The 16,733-nt window shown below is 38.6% G+C and overlaps 1 long non-coding RNA gene and 1 pseudogene across 1 annotated transcript in view; both read left to right on the top strand.

Annotated features, from left to right (window-relative positions):
- Positions 1–16,733, top strand: part of LOC135274825 (uncharacterized) — a 62,443-nt gene that overhangs the window by 8,069 nt on the left and 37,641 nt on the right. The gene's annotated exons all lie outside the window — the stretch shown is intronic.
- LOC105707624 (mitochondrial-processing peptidase subunit alpha-like) overlaps positions 11,090–16,733 on the top strand; it is a 35,056-nt pseudogene continuing 29,412 nt past the window's right edge.

Raw genomic sequence — 16,733 nt, 5'->3', positions numbered from 1 at the left:
GGAAACAAAAATGTTTTATTGAGAGGGAAGAATAAGGCAGAAGGTCCAGGAAGTATGGCTGAATGTCAAGGCAATTGAAAGGAGTTGGAATGAAACCCAGTCCTCAGACACTCAGGGGAGGGTCGATTCAGGGCAAGAGAATGACCTTAGCAGTCCTTACCATTAATCTCCCACTGCTTTTGCTGTGTTTTGCCTGAAACTTTCTGGTTAAACTGTCATTTAAACTTCTAATTCATTATATTTAGTTAATATCTTTACAAATAACCATGACTTGATACCAAAGTTAGCAGGATTTACATTTTCATTGTTGTTTTTTGAAAATGAACACTAATGTTATGCTGGTTGTTATGTAGAAGAAATTTCTTCAGTGGAATTCAACAGGATGCTATTCTTGCAAGACACCTTCACTATAGATCACAGACTCTACTCTGCAGTGAATTTTGAGCTTCAAGAAGCCTTGTTAAGGGCACAGGATTTTGGAATGTGTGTTCCAGATTTATCAAAGTTATGCTTAGTAGGCTAAAAAGAATGAGTGAGATAGTAATGCATTGGAAAAGAATGAGCTGTTGTATGTCGTGGGAGGGACAGAGGTTTAACAAGACCTTTTGCTATGTGTTATATAATGTAATTGTGCATCTCTGCTTATTCACAAGACCTATATTGTACTATCAAAAATAATTTTTAAATTGACTTATGTCTTTTGAATGCAACAGAAGACATAAAATCCTGGCCATGCATTAAGGCAGGGCTAATGGGGTAATGTTTCAGAGCCTTCCATAAGGGAATGGGGACCTAACATACAGTCTCCAGAATCTGTTCTAGAATGAAACAGAGCATTCATCTTCACCATGACAGCCAGGCTGCTGGGAGCATGAGCTAATGAAAAAGGAGTCCTCTGGTCTTCATGGTTTCAACTCAAGATGAAAGGGAAATGGTGCCAGCTACTGATAAATTAAATTTACAGTTTTAGGGACAAGGCATCTTAGGGGCTGGATATTTCAGTTGGAGCTATAGCTAAAGGTTTTGTAAATGTATGTAATTTGCAAACAGAATCAATAATTTTGTTCTTCAAGAGAAGAAAGCTTTTGTTTTTTGATGAGTGTATCTCTTCCTGAAAAAAAGAGTGAGGGAGGATTTACACCCCAGGGTGAGACATGCTCCAAGTCAAGAGCACAGTCATTTAAAATAATGTTGAACAAGAAAGGGATGCCGGCGAGAGGCAGATGTGAGTAAGACACCTGAGTGACCCTGGGGGTCCCATGCAACCAGAAGGGAAGAAAGGCCAAAGCCACAAATATGTGGCATAAGGCTGTGAGAGGGAGAAAGTTCTAAAGAAGGTGTTTAAGAAGTGTTGCTGGGCCGGGTGTGGTGGCTCACACCGGTAATCCTGGCACTTTGGGAGGCTGAGGCAGGTAGATCATTTGAGATCGGAGTTCAAGACCAGCCTGGCCAACATGGTGAAACCTGTCTCTACTAAAAATAAAAAAATTACCTGGGTGGTAGTGGTGTGCACCTGTAATCCCAGCTACTCAGGAGGCTGAGGCAAGAGAATCGCTAGAGGCTGAAGCAAGAGAATCGCTTGAGCCTAGGAGGTGGAGCCGAGACTGGGCCACTGCACTCCAGCCTGGGTGACAGAGTGAGACTCTGATCTCAAAAAAAGAAAAAAAAGTATTGCTATGTCTTGAATATGATAAAGTATCTTTCATTGCTCTTTTTTGTTGAGACGAAGTTTCAGTCTTGTTGCTCAGGCTGGAGTGCAATGGCACAATCTCGGTTCATCGCAACCTCTACCTCCCAGGTTCAAGCGATTCTCCTGCCTCAGCCTCCCAAGTAGCTGGGATTACAGGCATGTGCCATCATGCCCAGCTAATTTTTTGTAGCTTTAGTAGGACGGGGTTTCTGTTGGTCACGTTGGTGTCAAACTCCCAACCTCAGGTGATCTGCTCGCCTCAGCCTCCCAAAGTGCTGGGATTACAGGCGTGAGCCACTGCACCTGACCCATTGCGCCTTTAAGAGTCCAGGAACAAAGACAGTTATTAGTTCATGTTTCCCTAAGAATGTTGAACACCAAATCCTTTTTTAAAAATTGGGTTTCTGATCATCGAAACTTAAAATGTATGAGGTTTCTAATTTGGATTTATTAAAACAGAGAACAACTTGATGACAGAATTCTAGAGAGAGAAGCTTGTTTATAAAAAAAAAAACAGCTTTATGAAGGTATAATGAATATACAAATAACTGCACATATTTAATGTGTACAATTTGATGAGTTTGGATAAAACTCCCATAGGATATATATTATCACTACAGTTGGGGTAATGGGCATATCCAACATCTCCCAAAGTTTCCTTACATCACTTTATTACTTTGTTTTGTTTTGTGTCTGTATATGATAAGATCTACCCTCTTAACAAATTCTGAAGTGCACAATACCGTATTGTCAACTATAGGCACTGTGTTGTACATCATATCTCTAAAACTTACTCATCTGGCATAATTGAGACCTTATACTCATTCACATACATACTCATTCAATTGAGACCTTTTACTCATCAACTCCCCATTTCCTTCCTCCTTCTACCCTGTGGCATCATTTTATTCTCTGCATCTCTGAGTTTGACTATTATCAATACCACATATATGTGGAATCATACAGTATTTGTCCTTCTGTTACTGGCTTGTTTCACTTAGCACAATAGCCTCAAGTTTCATCCATGTCATCACAAATGACAGAATTTTCTTCTTTTTATGGTTGAATAATATTTTATTATATATATTTACCACATTTTCTTTATCCAGTCATCTGTCAATGTACATTTGGGTTGTCTCTATATCTTGGCAGTTGTGAGTAATACTGCAGTGAGCATTGAGTGCAGAGAACTCTTCAAGATACTGATTTCTCTTCTTTTGGACATACACCCAGAATGTGGATTGCTAGATTCCATGGGAGTTCTATTTTTAACTTTCTGAATAACTTTTATACTGTTTTCCATCACGGCTGCACCATTTTACATTCTCACCAACAGTTTACAAGGGTTCCAGTTTCTTCACATCATACCTACTCATTTTATTTCTTGTTTTATTTTGTTATAATGGCCATCCTAACAGGTGTGAGGTGATATTTTACTGTAGACCAGGTTCTAACTGCATTAAGACAATCTGACATTCAAGTTCATTATAATGTGGTTACCACCTGCTTTCTGGCCGTTTATGCCTCACCACCCCTGCATGCACAGCCTTCCCTCCTGCCATGCTTCATAGCTTGCTCTTCCTGGGCCTTGCTTCCGTGGATTCGACCTTGCTTTCCCTGCTATGGAACACTTATTTATATTTATGTTCATGTCCCTCTTCTGATTGTGGAATCCTGCAGAATGCTTTTTTCCAGACAGCCCTGTGCTTCACTCTCTCACTTCTTCCATGTCTCTGTTTCAATGTCACTCACCTGTGAGGTCTTCCTTCCCCAAGCACCCACTGAGAAGAGCACCAGAACGATTTTACCTCCTGCCCTGCTGTTTCTCCACAACACTGACAGCACAAAATATTTTTGTTTGCTTAGTTTTTGTCTTCTATCCACCCAGTGAGAATATAAGCTCCGTGAAACAAGTCTTTCTTCCATTTTCCTTTTATACCTCTATCTTCTGGAACAATGGATACATTTGGTGTTCAGCCAATTATGCTTTAATAAATTAATGAGTGAATCAGAGCTGTGTCTCCTTTAACTTTGTATTTTCCCAATAGCTAGCACAGAATCTAGACTAGTGTATGATCCCAGCGATTATTTGTTAAACAAATAGCTCCCTAGAGTAGAGTATTATGGTAAGAGAAAAGTTATCTGATGATAAAATGTACCTTTTTTTTTTTTAAGGAAGAATTGGTTATATAGAGACAAGAGGTATATACAGTCAGTGTGAATTCTTTATCTGATCACTTGGTAAGTTCTGGCTTCCCCTCTTTTCAGCTGTGGAACATTCAGCAAGTCAGTTTCCCTCTCTGAGTCTCAGTTCCATCATATATAAATTAAGCTTTGCTGTGACTCTTACATTAGCACATATAAAGCACTTAGAACACTATATGACAACATATTGTGAGCACTTAGTATGAGATATTATTATATGAGAAAACAATTTGAGAGAAAATGAAAGAAATCAGAATTGTAAAAAATGTTTATAAAAATTTTAATAACATCATATATGGAAAATTGGTACAAAAATATTCTATGAGTATTACATGTATAAATACTACAAAACAAGAGTATGCATTTTTCTCATACGGCTTCAAGTGCATAATTTTTTATAGTACTTATCTTTGGGTGGTAAGACTTTGGGTGGTTTTTTTTCCATTAATGCTTTAGGGAATCGTCCACATTCTTTTTTAATTAAGCAGTGTCTCTAGAGTCAGCACAAATAATAAATACTGTAGAAACTGGCTCTTTACTACTTCCAAAAATACAAAAGAAAATGAGATGCATTCTAGATTTCACTCTCCCCCAACCTGGCTGCTGGATTGTTCTCATCCAGGTGAAGCCTGTGCAGAATCTGCAGAGTCCAGCTGTGACTAACACCTAGCCAGGGCTGGTGGATTTAGCCACGAGGGACTTTGGTTCTGAGCTTACACTTTCTGGTGGTATTGGGCAGTCACAACCTGAATCTTGGCCAATTTCAACTACTTGATTAACTTCCATTCAAATAGAAGCTTACTTTTGAAAAGTTAGGTTTTCTTCAATTTTTTTTCCCCCACAGCTGTCTTGGCAGCATCTGATTCCAGCCAGGGCAGGAAGTATCTGAGTCAGAGATGGGGTGAAACAGTTTTTCTGGTGCTGTTCCCAGATCTCTGACAAGGACCGTCTCTCCTCGAGCTTTCTGTCTGCTTCTACAAATAGCTTGCAGAGAGCTGGAGGATGTGTGTAACAGGATTCAACCAAAGCAGTCCTTGGGCCCACCCTTGTATTTGAAAGAATGTGAGTCATCAGCATGGGTCCTGCCCTCTTCAGCATCTTCAATGAATTAGCAATTCCCAGAAAGCTACCCCTGAGGGAATGCGAAGAAAAAGAGACCAGAAGCAAGGAGACTGAATTTGTGCCTACACCAGATGATATTACAAGATGTGTTTAGATAAATAGGGCACATTTCCACCCACCCACCATTAAAAAAAAAAAAAAAAAAAAAAAAAAAAGAAGCAGCAGCAAAACTTTAGTGCTAGATTCTGAAGGCACATTTGACTTCATTAATCTAAATAATTAGATTACCTTAAATGTGTCTAGTTCTCTTTTCTTCTCACTCTTTTTCTTTTTCCTCTATTGTTGAGGTGATAACAATTGGAAGTGTTTGAGATGATCACACACATACTTAGCCTCTCTCTTCTGTATTAAATGTAGGCAATTTTCTGTTTCTAAATGAAGAGGAACTAAATATATATGTATCTTGAAGACGACTTGCCATAAGATGAAGCCAATATTTTTACCCCTGGTTCTCTCTTTAAGAACTTAGACTTGAGTTATCTGTGAGAGGTCATGAAACAACTCAACAGATTTGTAGACTTGACTGGGAAAAACTGTGTCTTGGGGAAAACAGTATTGGCTACTCAATATGCTAAACCAGTATCTAAATCTCAATTTTGGCATTTATGAACTGCGTGATGTGGAGAAATTTCTTAATGTCTCTGAACCTCAATTTTCTAATTTATAGGAACCATCATGCTGACGTAAGGGTTAGATATAATGGATTGAAGTGCCTTTCACATAGTAGGTACTATACTATTTACCTATATTGAACATACATAATCCTCTCTTACAGACATTACAGTTGCTGTAAATAAAAACAGTGAAAGTAAAATCTACAATGTGGTAGAGATAAGTTAATAATAGTTATAGCTAAGTGTCTAGTGCTCAGTTTTATATTTAGTAGAATGATATCAAGCATAGATTTTAGTGACCATGTGCCTAATGGTTTTAAATGCTATACCTAGCAGTTAGATTAACATCTCTCAAAGTGTGGATGGAGACCCATTTCAATAAAGATCACTGAAGAATCTTTTTAAAAGGAAGATTTCTAGGCCTATCTAAAACCTTCTTTGGTGTGGGGCCCTAAAATTTGCATTTATATGTCATTTCTATATACACTGTAGTTTTAAAACCACAAATTTGATGAAGATTTTTAAAAAATATTTTAAGCCAATTATTTAGCATGGCATTGTCTGAAAGATAACCTAGTTTTATCTGACAGTATATCATAATGTTCTCTACTGATACTAACACATCATATCATTATAACTACAATTTATTTTTGATGAAACTCTTTGAAAGTCATGGATCAGAGTAGTTAAAGCTTTAGTTTCTGGCTTGGTGCCAACGCCAGCTGAACTGCTTACCAGCTATGAGAACTTGAGAGAATTTTGACGTTTTATTAAGTTCTAGTTTCCCATCTAATTTCTCATCTAGTCTCCCTAATAGTTTCTACCCTATAGGATTATTGAAAGGATTGTATGAGTTAATACATCTATAAGTTTTAGACTGTAGATGTTAGACGTTATCATCAGAAAACTTCGTGATGATTATGTAATTCAGAAAGACTCTGGTAGAGATTTGATGAGCATCTTTGAGAATTTTTTTGGCAAAGAGAGGCAAATCTGGATGGTCCTCATTTTTCTCCCCCTTTTAGTACTTTAGCGGAAGCTGGCTCAGCAGGCGCAAAATAGCTCAAGGAAAGAAAAAGCTGATTCTAGCTACTGAGCTTCACATACTCCCTCCTTCTAGCAAGGTAATTTTTCCATAGTTATATAGTCACATAGATATTCCCTGCACACTCCCCCTACATATATATAGAAGACTTTAGTTGTGGTAGGGAGTGTAGGCATAACCATTCTACTGGATCATTTGCCATGATACATCTATTTCAGCTTTGTGTAACCTACTCATACCTTTCTATAGGATGGGAGAACTTGGATTATATGTACTTTATTGTTTCTCTATGTTTACAGTTTTCCACATAAAACTCTATTTTTATAATATCTGTACTAAGTAACACTAGAAGTATGTGCCCAAGATCCCTTTTCAAAATAACTATTTTTTGATAAAAGGAATTTTGGAGATGAATAAATTAGCATGCAGGAGGTACAATCCAGAGAGTTCCTGGGGGCAGCATTTGTAGGAGGTACTGGAGCACAGCAGGATGGGGGACAGGGAGATGTGGAGCTGTGTGATGGTGTCAGAAGAGACCTCAGACCCCAAGGGAAGCTCTGAAGATGGGATTGCTCTTCAGCGTTGTGCTAAGTCTCGTCAAGGGGATCAGACCTTTGTACCCTTACGCATACCAAGTCACTAAATAAGAACCTTCCTTGGAAAAGGAATTAATCTCAAGCAAGGGACTCCTTATAGGGGTGACAGCTAATAGCCTGAGTCTGTTCCTATTACCTGGCCCATCACTTGGTGAAATACAATAGATTCTTCACTCCAAAAGGGAGACTTGGCTGGGGTATGACCAAATCCATCCTGCAGTCACATCTAGTGATGATATACTCTCTGAGATGGCTCGAGTGGATGTATCCATCCCTTTTACTGATGATGAGATTTAAAAAGATTTGAGACTTACCCAAATGCTCACAGCTTATAAGCAGCAGAGCTGAAACTAACATTTATCTCTTACAATTTTCAGTTTCTATTTATACATTATTGTTTTAAAGTTGCAGAGGTGGACAGCATTATAGTTAGGACTACGCATGTTTATAAGTCTGAGTGTATTTTATTTCAATAAGTAAGATGTATTCATTTAATAAACATTTCCAAAGTGCCTTCTACGTACAAAGCTCTAGAAGAAATGTTGGTAATATAGAGAAAGAAAGACACAGTTCTTGTCGTTTAGGAACTCCTGAACTAGTGAAAGAAAGAGATAAGTAAGCACCAGTTATCACCTTGCCAGGTAAGAGCTGTGATAGAGATAGACAGAGTGTGACTGAGTATGTAAAAAAGCATAGGCCGGGCGCGGTGGCTCAAGCCTGTAATCCCAGCACTTTGGGAGGCTGAGGCGGGTGGATCACGAGGTCGAGAGATCGAGACCATCCTGGTCAACATTGTGAAACCCCGTCTCTATTAATACAAAAAAATTAGCTGGGCACGGTGGCGCGTGCCTGTAATCCCAGCTACTCAGGAGGCTGAGGCAGGAGAATTGCCTGAACCCAGGAGGCGGAGGTTGCGGTGAGCCGAGATCGCGCCATTGCACTCCAGCCTGGGTAACAAGAGCGAGACTCCGTCTCAAAAAAAAAAAAAAAAAAAAAAAAAAAAGCATAAAATAGCCACTGCCTCTCAATCCAGGTTCTCCAGACACTGGTGATACTCAATCTGGGTTTGAAGAATTATGAGAGAAAGGCAGAAATAATCTGAGCAAAGTCTTGAATTTGCAAAACTGCAAATAATTCAGTGTAACTACAGTATCTCAGATGGTATTAAAGTGGTGAGATAAGGCTGAAGAATTGATCAGGTATTAGAGCTTGAAGGACAGTGGGAGGTTTTCAGTGCAGTTCGGAATTTCCTTTGATGACTTGAAGTGCCAGTGAAGAAATGTTTGTTGTAGAGGGGCAAGACGATATCTGAGTTTTAGGAAGATCACCATATGGAATGAACTGGAATGGGGGTAAGGCTGAAAGTCAATAAACCAAGTAAAAACAACGAAGCAACAATCTACATGAGACATAGCAGTGGCCTGAATTTCAGCCTGCTAACTCGCGTTCACATTGATTTCTCTTTTTCATTAGGATGAATTAATTAAATTCCCCAGCAGAAAGCAGAGAATCAAGAGTACACTGGAGGAAATAAAGTAGAGGAAAATTCCTTTTGGAAAGAAGACAGGATGGTGAAAGTGAAAGATATTTAGTTTTAATAACCTTTAAAACTCATAGCCATGGAGGCCCTTATGGGTCCTCAGACCATTGAGAGGCCTTGGGTGGAGAAATGAGAATAAATGCACAGAATTACCTCTGAGGGCTCACACATACACCCCATATAGTGCCATTTCCATGCTTGTGAGATGTGGAATATGGAAAGCAATAGACATCTGCCCTCTCCCTTTCTGTGTAGCTCTCCCACGCACATGTATTCTGCTTGGGGTCCAGCTCACATCTAGGGAATTTTATTTGAATGTTCCTGGTGAAGCATTCCTGTGATGTAAAACCAAAATGTGAAAGGATGCAGTAGCATTTACTGAGTACCTCAGACATTTCAGTATGAGGCAATTTAATACATTTATTCCAATGAGCCCTTGCAGAAGTTTACCTGTCATTATCATAAAGAAGCTGGTTTGGAGACGATGCCATGTGCCCAAAGAAGCACAGCCAATCCATGGCAAGCTGGGGTTCCTCTGTTAGTCTGCACTGACCCCAATGCACAGGCTCTGCACTGATGCCCAGAGCTAGAGTCTAAGCTTACGTTGCTCTTGGAGTTACGTAATCCTGTATCAAGTAAACACAGGCTTTTCAAGCAGAAGCAGCAGCTCTAAAATGCCTCAAGATGGCTAGCAACAGGCAATCCACTTTATCTCTGGATTAGCATAGGGGTTAAGGGTACAGGTTTTGGAGTTTGACAAACCTGGGTTCAAATCAAAGTTTCTGCACTTTTTACCTGAGAAAATTTAGAAAATTTATTTAACTCAGTTTTCTCACCTATAGACTAGAATGACCACAGTGCTGTCTCACAGGATTATTTTGAGAAGTTAATGAGTAATTGACTTAAAACACTTGGTAAAATATCTGGCACATGGTAACTGCTCATAGAGGTGAGCTAACATTAATACGTATTACCTTTCCAATGACTTTTCATTTTTCTTATTCTATAATGAAATAATTAGCTCATTGGTGCTGTGAATTTATATCAAGAACTGATGTGATTTTTTAGGTAGATGAAATCTCTATTTCTTTGAGAAAAATCACTTGCAAGGAACTAACTTTTGTCTCCAATGCCTTTCCTCTCCTTTCCTACCTCTTCTGTGTCTGTAATGAGGAACTGATGTGCATTTGCTGCTCAATTTATCTGGACACTGTAATTTTCTTTATTGCCTTGCTTTGGCCAATAAACCTTATGTTTTTTTTTTTTTTTACATTTCCACTTCAGGGTATTTGGTGCTGTGATGATGAAAAATAAAACCTGAGTTACAATATGACAGGGCAATAATCATAGATACTTGCTTTAATCTTACTGAGTTTCAAGTTCCTCTTAGGTTAAATGAGATCTATCGTACATATCTCACTACTGTTATGAGGATCAAAAGATACAGTGGTGGTAAATACATTGTAAAGCTTAAAACTCTATAAAAAAAGTAAGATCTTTATTTTATGGCTGTTATACAGCAAGAAAAAACCTGCAGATATAAGTGGTCATGCTCCTATTCTAAGTGCTAGCACTCCCATAATAGTGAACTACTGAAGAGCATGTTTTGTCTGAAAGTGACATTCCTTTAAAAAGTGCAAGAGGGCCAGGTGCTGTGGCTCATGCCTGTAATCCCAGCACTTTGGGAGTCCAAGTTGGGTAGATCACGGGGTCAGGAGTTCGAGACCAGCCTGGTCAACATAGTGAAACCCCATCTCTACTGAAAATACAAAAACTAGCCAATCATGGTGGCAGGCACCTGTAATCCCAGAAACTGGGGAGACTGAGACAGGAGAATCGCTGGAACCCGGGAGGTGGAGGTTGCAGTGAGCCGAGATTGAGCCACTGCACTGCAGCCTGGTGACAAGGTAAGACTCCGTCTAAAAAAAAAAAGGCAAGAGGGCCGGTTGCGGTGGCTCACACCTGTAATTCCAGCACTTTGGGAGGCCAAGAGGGTGGATCAAGAGGTCAAGAGATGAAGACCATCCTGGCCAACATGGTGAAACCCCGTCTCTACTAAAAATACAAAAATTAGCTGGGTGTGGTGGCGCATGCCTGTAATCCCAGCTACTCAGGAGGCAAGGTTGCAGTGAGCCGTCCAGCCTGGCGACACAGTGAGACTCCGTCTCAAAAAAAAAAAAAAAAAAAAAAAAGTGGGGGTGGCGGAAGCGGGCAAGAGAACGATTTACGTAAAATTTGTGCCTATGTTTTACAGGAAAGGAAGGCAAAGGGCTGACAATGGCGGGGCTTGGAAATGTAATTGATGAAAGATCCACATACACGTGGTTTGGTTAGTCTTATGCATGTTTAATTACATAATCTAAAGAAGGAGGGATGGTATTGAGGTGGGTTTTATCAGACCAACCCTTCCCAGAAACTGTCGGAAGAAAACAAATAGGAGATTGCATAGAAAGAAGAGGTGAGTTTTTTTTTTTTTTTTTTTTTTGAGAGGAAGTTTCTCTCGTTACCCAGGCTAGAGTGCAATGGTGCGATCTCGGCTCAAGAGGTGAGTTTTCTAAAGAAAGGGTTGCAGAAGCCCCTGGGTCATAGACATTTTTCACCTCCTCTGATAGATGCTATTCCCTATCACCAGCCTCAGTTTCGTAATACTCACTGTGTGACCTCAGGGAAGAGAGTTTCTGAGCCTTACTCAGTCATGTGCTAGTAAGTGTTTTGAAAATATACGCACACCAATTTATCATATATTTTACTGATATAAAAGATGTGTAGCATACATTTTATAAATATAATATATAATACTCTATAGTATAATTTCCTATAGCCAATTGTTAATTGCAGAACTGTTTCATTGATTTTTGCCTACTCTTATACCCACAGCTAAACTGTGGTTGGGATTGACTGAGTGACTGTAGTTCTGAAATGAATGTCTGTTGCAGTTTGGTTGACATTTACAATAAGGTATCAGTGAAACAACAAAGGCACACGTGAGAATTCCACTAATTAGTGAAATAATATCCCTTTTATTACTTGGTGGCCTATATGATGTTTTTGCTGAATCAAATAATAATTTTTGATTACTGAAAGAATAGTTTCTGAAAGAATTTTTGTGCTGTTCACAATCTAATAGCTGTGAACACAATTCTCTTTTTCTTTTTTTAAGGCAAGGATAGGGTCTTACTCTTTTATCCAAGCTGGAGTGTAGTGTTACAATCATAGCTCACTGAAGACGCAAATTCCTGGGCTCAAGCCATCTTCCCACCTCAGTCTCCCAAGTAGCTGGGACTGTAGGTGTGTGCCATTGTGCCAAGCTAATTTAAAAATTTTTTTTAGGCTGTGTTCCTCAGCCTAGTCTAGAACTCCTGATTGCTTCAAGCAATCCTCCCGCCTTGGCCTTCCAAAATGCTGGGATTACAGGTATGAGCCACTGTACCTGGCCTCCTTCTCTTAAGTTATATCTGCCTCATAAACATTTTCTCCGTAAGTAGGTCTAGACAAACAACAAAATAATGGATTGAGCTGTAGTTTACATTATTTGCTGATTTTGGTGGTGTAAAAATTCTTACTGTGGTCTATTTCAAGTGACAGTTTGTCCCACTGAATGTGAAGGTAGGGAGAGATGCACAGTATTATATCAATCTATAATCTTCACACCATATAGTAATTATAAGTAAATTTAAAAACAAAAATATTAGAAAAATGAAAATTGATAATTTTTGAATATTGCCTTTGTGTTATTATAAAGTATTTAATAGCAAGTTTATTAAATATTTATGTTTTTAAAATAATGGTTAAGTTCAGCAACTACTTCACAAGATCCCTAGAAATTAAAAATTAGCCATCATGATTTAGTGAAAGTTGACTCCAACACACTACTGGCCTTTAGTGTTCCTTATTATGTAAAGAGGATGACCGGATTTTGAAAATGCATGCAAAATGCTTGATATATTCTTTCCAATTTTTAAATGACACTTTTTCATTAGTTCAGTGTACCTTTTTGTATCTTGATTTTTTAGCATCAATAAACCCCTTGTGAATTTCTCTGCCATGTAATATCTTGTTGCATTCAAAAGTGCTATACTGAAGCCTTTCTAAATATGAATGCTACCACATAAGAGATTTATACTTATAGAAAATGTAGATTATTATACAATAAGTAAATCCACTTTTCTGGTCTCTGCAATACACATTTCTATGGGCATTAGAAGTCTCTATCTTTAAAGAATAATCTCAAGAACATGCCTCATTTCATTTTTCCCATTAGCAGCAATTTAAAAATTCTTCCAGACTACAGCTCTCATTGTGCCTTTTTGCTTTTCTACAAAGTACATCTTTATTCTCTTTACTCTGAAGCTTTAATATTTGAAATGGTCTCATAAATTAAAAAGAATACCCATATGGACAATTATTTCAAAACTTAATCAAAAAGGTTTTTTTTTTCTTATTATTCTTTGAGGGCAGTGGAAGAGTAAAGGATAAATGTATAATCAACTCACATAAAATTTGACAAGTGGATATTTTATAATATTGTCTTCCGGGAATCCAAATAGCACACACTTTTTATCATAACAATCCAGTCCAATTCCATGGCCAAAGGAGAAGAGCACATCACATTTGGGAACCAGTTGTGGGGACCTGACTGCGTTTTGCTGCCAACAGCAAAGCTGAAATGCAGAATCCCAGACTGAAACAGGGACGTGGGGCTTTATGAGTTCATACACATGGGGATTTTAATGGGAGTGGCTATTTGGACATCTTGTGTCTCTCTCCCATATGCTCAGTTGAAGAACTAGAGAATAAGGTTGTATAAATTTAGAATGTACCAAGTAGCTAAAGTTGCTGAGTCACCTGTGCACTTTGGCCATCACTTATCTAAGGTAGTTTCTGGCTAAAAAGCCCTTGGAACATCCACTGTGGAGATTTTTAGCAGTCAAAACTATTTGCAGCTTGTCTGATGAAACATTTGCCAATAGAGATCCAAAGGCTATGTTGGGAGAAGTGTAGTTAGATTTAGTACATTTCCAAATTGGAACACAACAAGCTTAACACAGCTAAGCCCAACCTCAGAAATGAGGAATGAATTTGCTCCTTTATTTACCAGATTCTGTTTGATGTTGGCATTTAAATAAGTAGAGGCAAGAATTGGCAGACCTGTGCACCAAAGACATGGATCTGGAAGCAACAAACTGAATTCAAGGGGCACATAAGAAAAATTGTGATAGGAATGGCAACTATAACATGGGATGTCATTAAAAAGCAATGGAGGCCAGGAATGGTAGCTCACGCAATCCCAGCACTTTGGGAGGCTGAGGTGGGTGGATCATCTGAGGTCAGGAGTTCGAGACCAGCCTGGCCAATGTGGTGAAACCCCACCTCTACTAAAAATACAAAAATTAGCCAGGTATGGTGGTGCATACCTGTAGTCCCAGTCTCTTAGGAGGCTGAGGCTAGAGAATTGCTCGAACCTGTGAGGTGGTGGTTGCAGTGAGCTAAGATTTCACCACTGCACTCCAGCCTGGGAGACAGACTGAGACACTGTCTCGGGAAAAAAAAAAAAAAAAGCAATAGAATGAGGAGGCAGATAAGAATGCAGCCCTATCGATTCCAGTAGAAGTTGTCCCACTTTAAAATAACAGTAACTTTTGAATTTTAAAATCGAACCCTAGAGCTACACTGAAGACAGGAATAAAAAATCAAGTTTTTTCTCATCCTGTGAAAAATGATGTTGGTAGTTGAGAGGAATAATGTTGAAAAACTGTAGACTGCTTTGGGTAGTATGGCTATTTTAATGTTATTGATTCTTCCAATCCATTAACATGGAATGTTTCTCCATTTGTTTGTGTCACCTACTACATCTCTTAGCAGTTCTCTCCTTAGAGAGATCTTTCACCTTGGTTAAATGCATTCCTAGGTATTTTCTTCTGGTTGTGGCTATTTTAAATGAGATTGCATTTTTTTTTTTGTTTGTTTGGCTCTCAGATTGAATGTAATTGGTGTATAGACATTCTACTGATTTTTATACATCAATATGTATCCTAAAATTTTACCAAAGTCATTAATAAGTTTTCTGGAGCCTAGAACTCATGTCTGATGGCTGACTGGTGAAGGCTTTAGGGTTTTTTAGGTATAGATTTATAGCATCTGCAAATTATCCAAAATAGGATGGAAGTGGAACAAAAACAGACACACAGACCTATGAAAGAGAATTGAAAACCCAAAAAGAAAGCCACACACATATGACCATCTGATCTTCAAAAAGTCAACAAAAATAAGCAATAGGGAATATGCTCTCTATTTAATTAATAGTGCTGTGATAGCTGGCCAGCCATATGCAGAAGAATAAAATTGGACCCCTACCTTTCAACATATGCAAATTTAACCCTAGATTGATTAAAAATTTAAACTATAAGAATCCTAGAAGAAAACCTAGGAAACACCATTCTGGACATCTGCCTTGGGAAATAATGAATGACTAAGTCCTCAAAAGCAATTACAACAAAAACAAAAATTAACAAGTGGGACTCAATTAAAGTAAATAGGTCTCATGCACAAAAGAAACTATCAACAGAGCGAACAGATAACCTACAGAAAGGGAGAAAATTTTTACAAATAATGCATCTGACAAAAAGGTCTAGTATCCAGAATCTACAAGAAACCTAAACAATTGAACAAGCAAAAACAAATAACCCATCAAAAATGGGCAAAAGACATGAACAGACACTTCTCAAAAGAAGTCATACAAGTGGTCAACAAACATGAAAAAAATGTTTTACATCACTAATTATCAGAGAAATGCAAATCATAACCACCATGAAATACCATCTCACACCAGTCAGAATGACTACTATTAAAAACTCACAAAACAACAGGCTGTGAGGCTGCTGAGAAAAGATAACACTTATGCACTGCTGGTGGGAATGTAAATTAGTTCAGCTACTGTGGAAAGCAATTTGGAGATTTCTCAAGGAATTTAAAACAGAACTACCATTGAACCCAGCAATCCCGTTACTGGGTATATATTCAAAAGAAAACAAATTATTCTACCAAAAGACACATGCACTTATATGTTCATTGCAGCACTATTCACAATAGCAAAGTCATGAAAATTAACTTAGGTGATTGGATAAAGCACATGTAGCACATATACACCATGGAGTACTCCACAGTCATAAAAAAGAATAAAACCATGTTCTTGGCAGCAACATGAATGCATCAGGAGGCCATTAACTTAAGAGAATTAATAGAGAAAGAGAAAACCAAGTACCACATGTTCTCACTTGTAAGTGACAACTAAATATTGGGTACTCATGGACATAACGATGGGAACAATGAAAACTGAAGACCTTCTGGAGGTGAGAGGGAGGGAAGGAAAGGGTTTTAAAACTATTAGGTACTCTGTTAAGTACCTGGGTGACAGGAGCATTCAGATCCCTAAACCTCAGCATCACACAATATGCTCAGATAACCAACCTGCACATGTACCCCCAAATCTAAAATAAATGTTGAAAGAAATAATTGAGTTAGGTATAATAGGACATTTCAGTTTCCATGTCCCATTTACATTTTGCAGTTCAGTGTCTGCAGAGTTACTTCATTTACCCAGCTGATGCCCTTGAATGGGACCACAGGCCTAGGCAGAAGAAGAGGAGGGGGTAGATTGATACCTACTTCAGAAGACAGGCTTATGGTGCACAATGTATGGCCGGTCAGCAGAAGCCCCAGGTTTTCCCAAGAGGCACCAATGCAGCCAAAGGCCATCTGAGAAAATCTCCCAGGAGGAGCTTTTTCTCCTGGATGTCCAGAACCTTGCATAAGAAATCAGACAGGAGGTGTAGTTCAAGGTGAGCAGCAGCAAGTGCCATGGAAAGTGAGAGGAGCTAGTTTGTTTTCATGGGAGGTGTTTATAATGTAATAGAAGTGTCTA

Source organism: Aotus nancymaae, unplaced genomic scaffold, assembly GCF_030222135.1.
Source record: "Aotus nancymaae isolate 86718 unplaced genomic scaffold, 86718_ANA_hifiasm-v0.15.2.pri h1tg000014l, whole genome shotgun sequence".
NCBI lineage: Eukaryota > Metazoa > Chordata > Mammalia > Primates > Aotidae > Aotus > Aotus nancymaae.
Note: the sequence above shows the minus strand (reverse complement) of the source record. Positions and strands in the feature narration are given on the sequence as shown.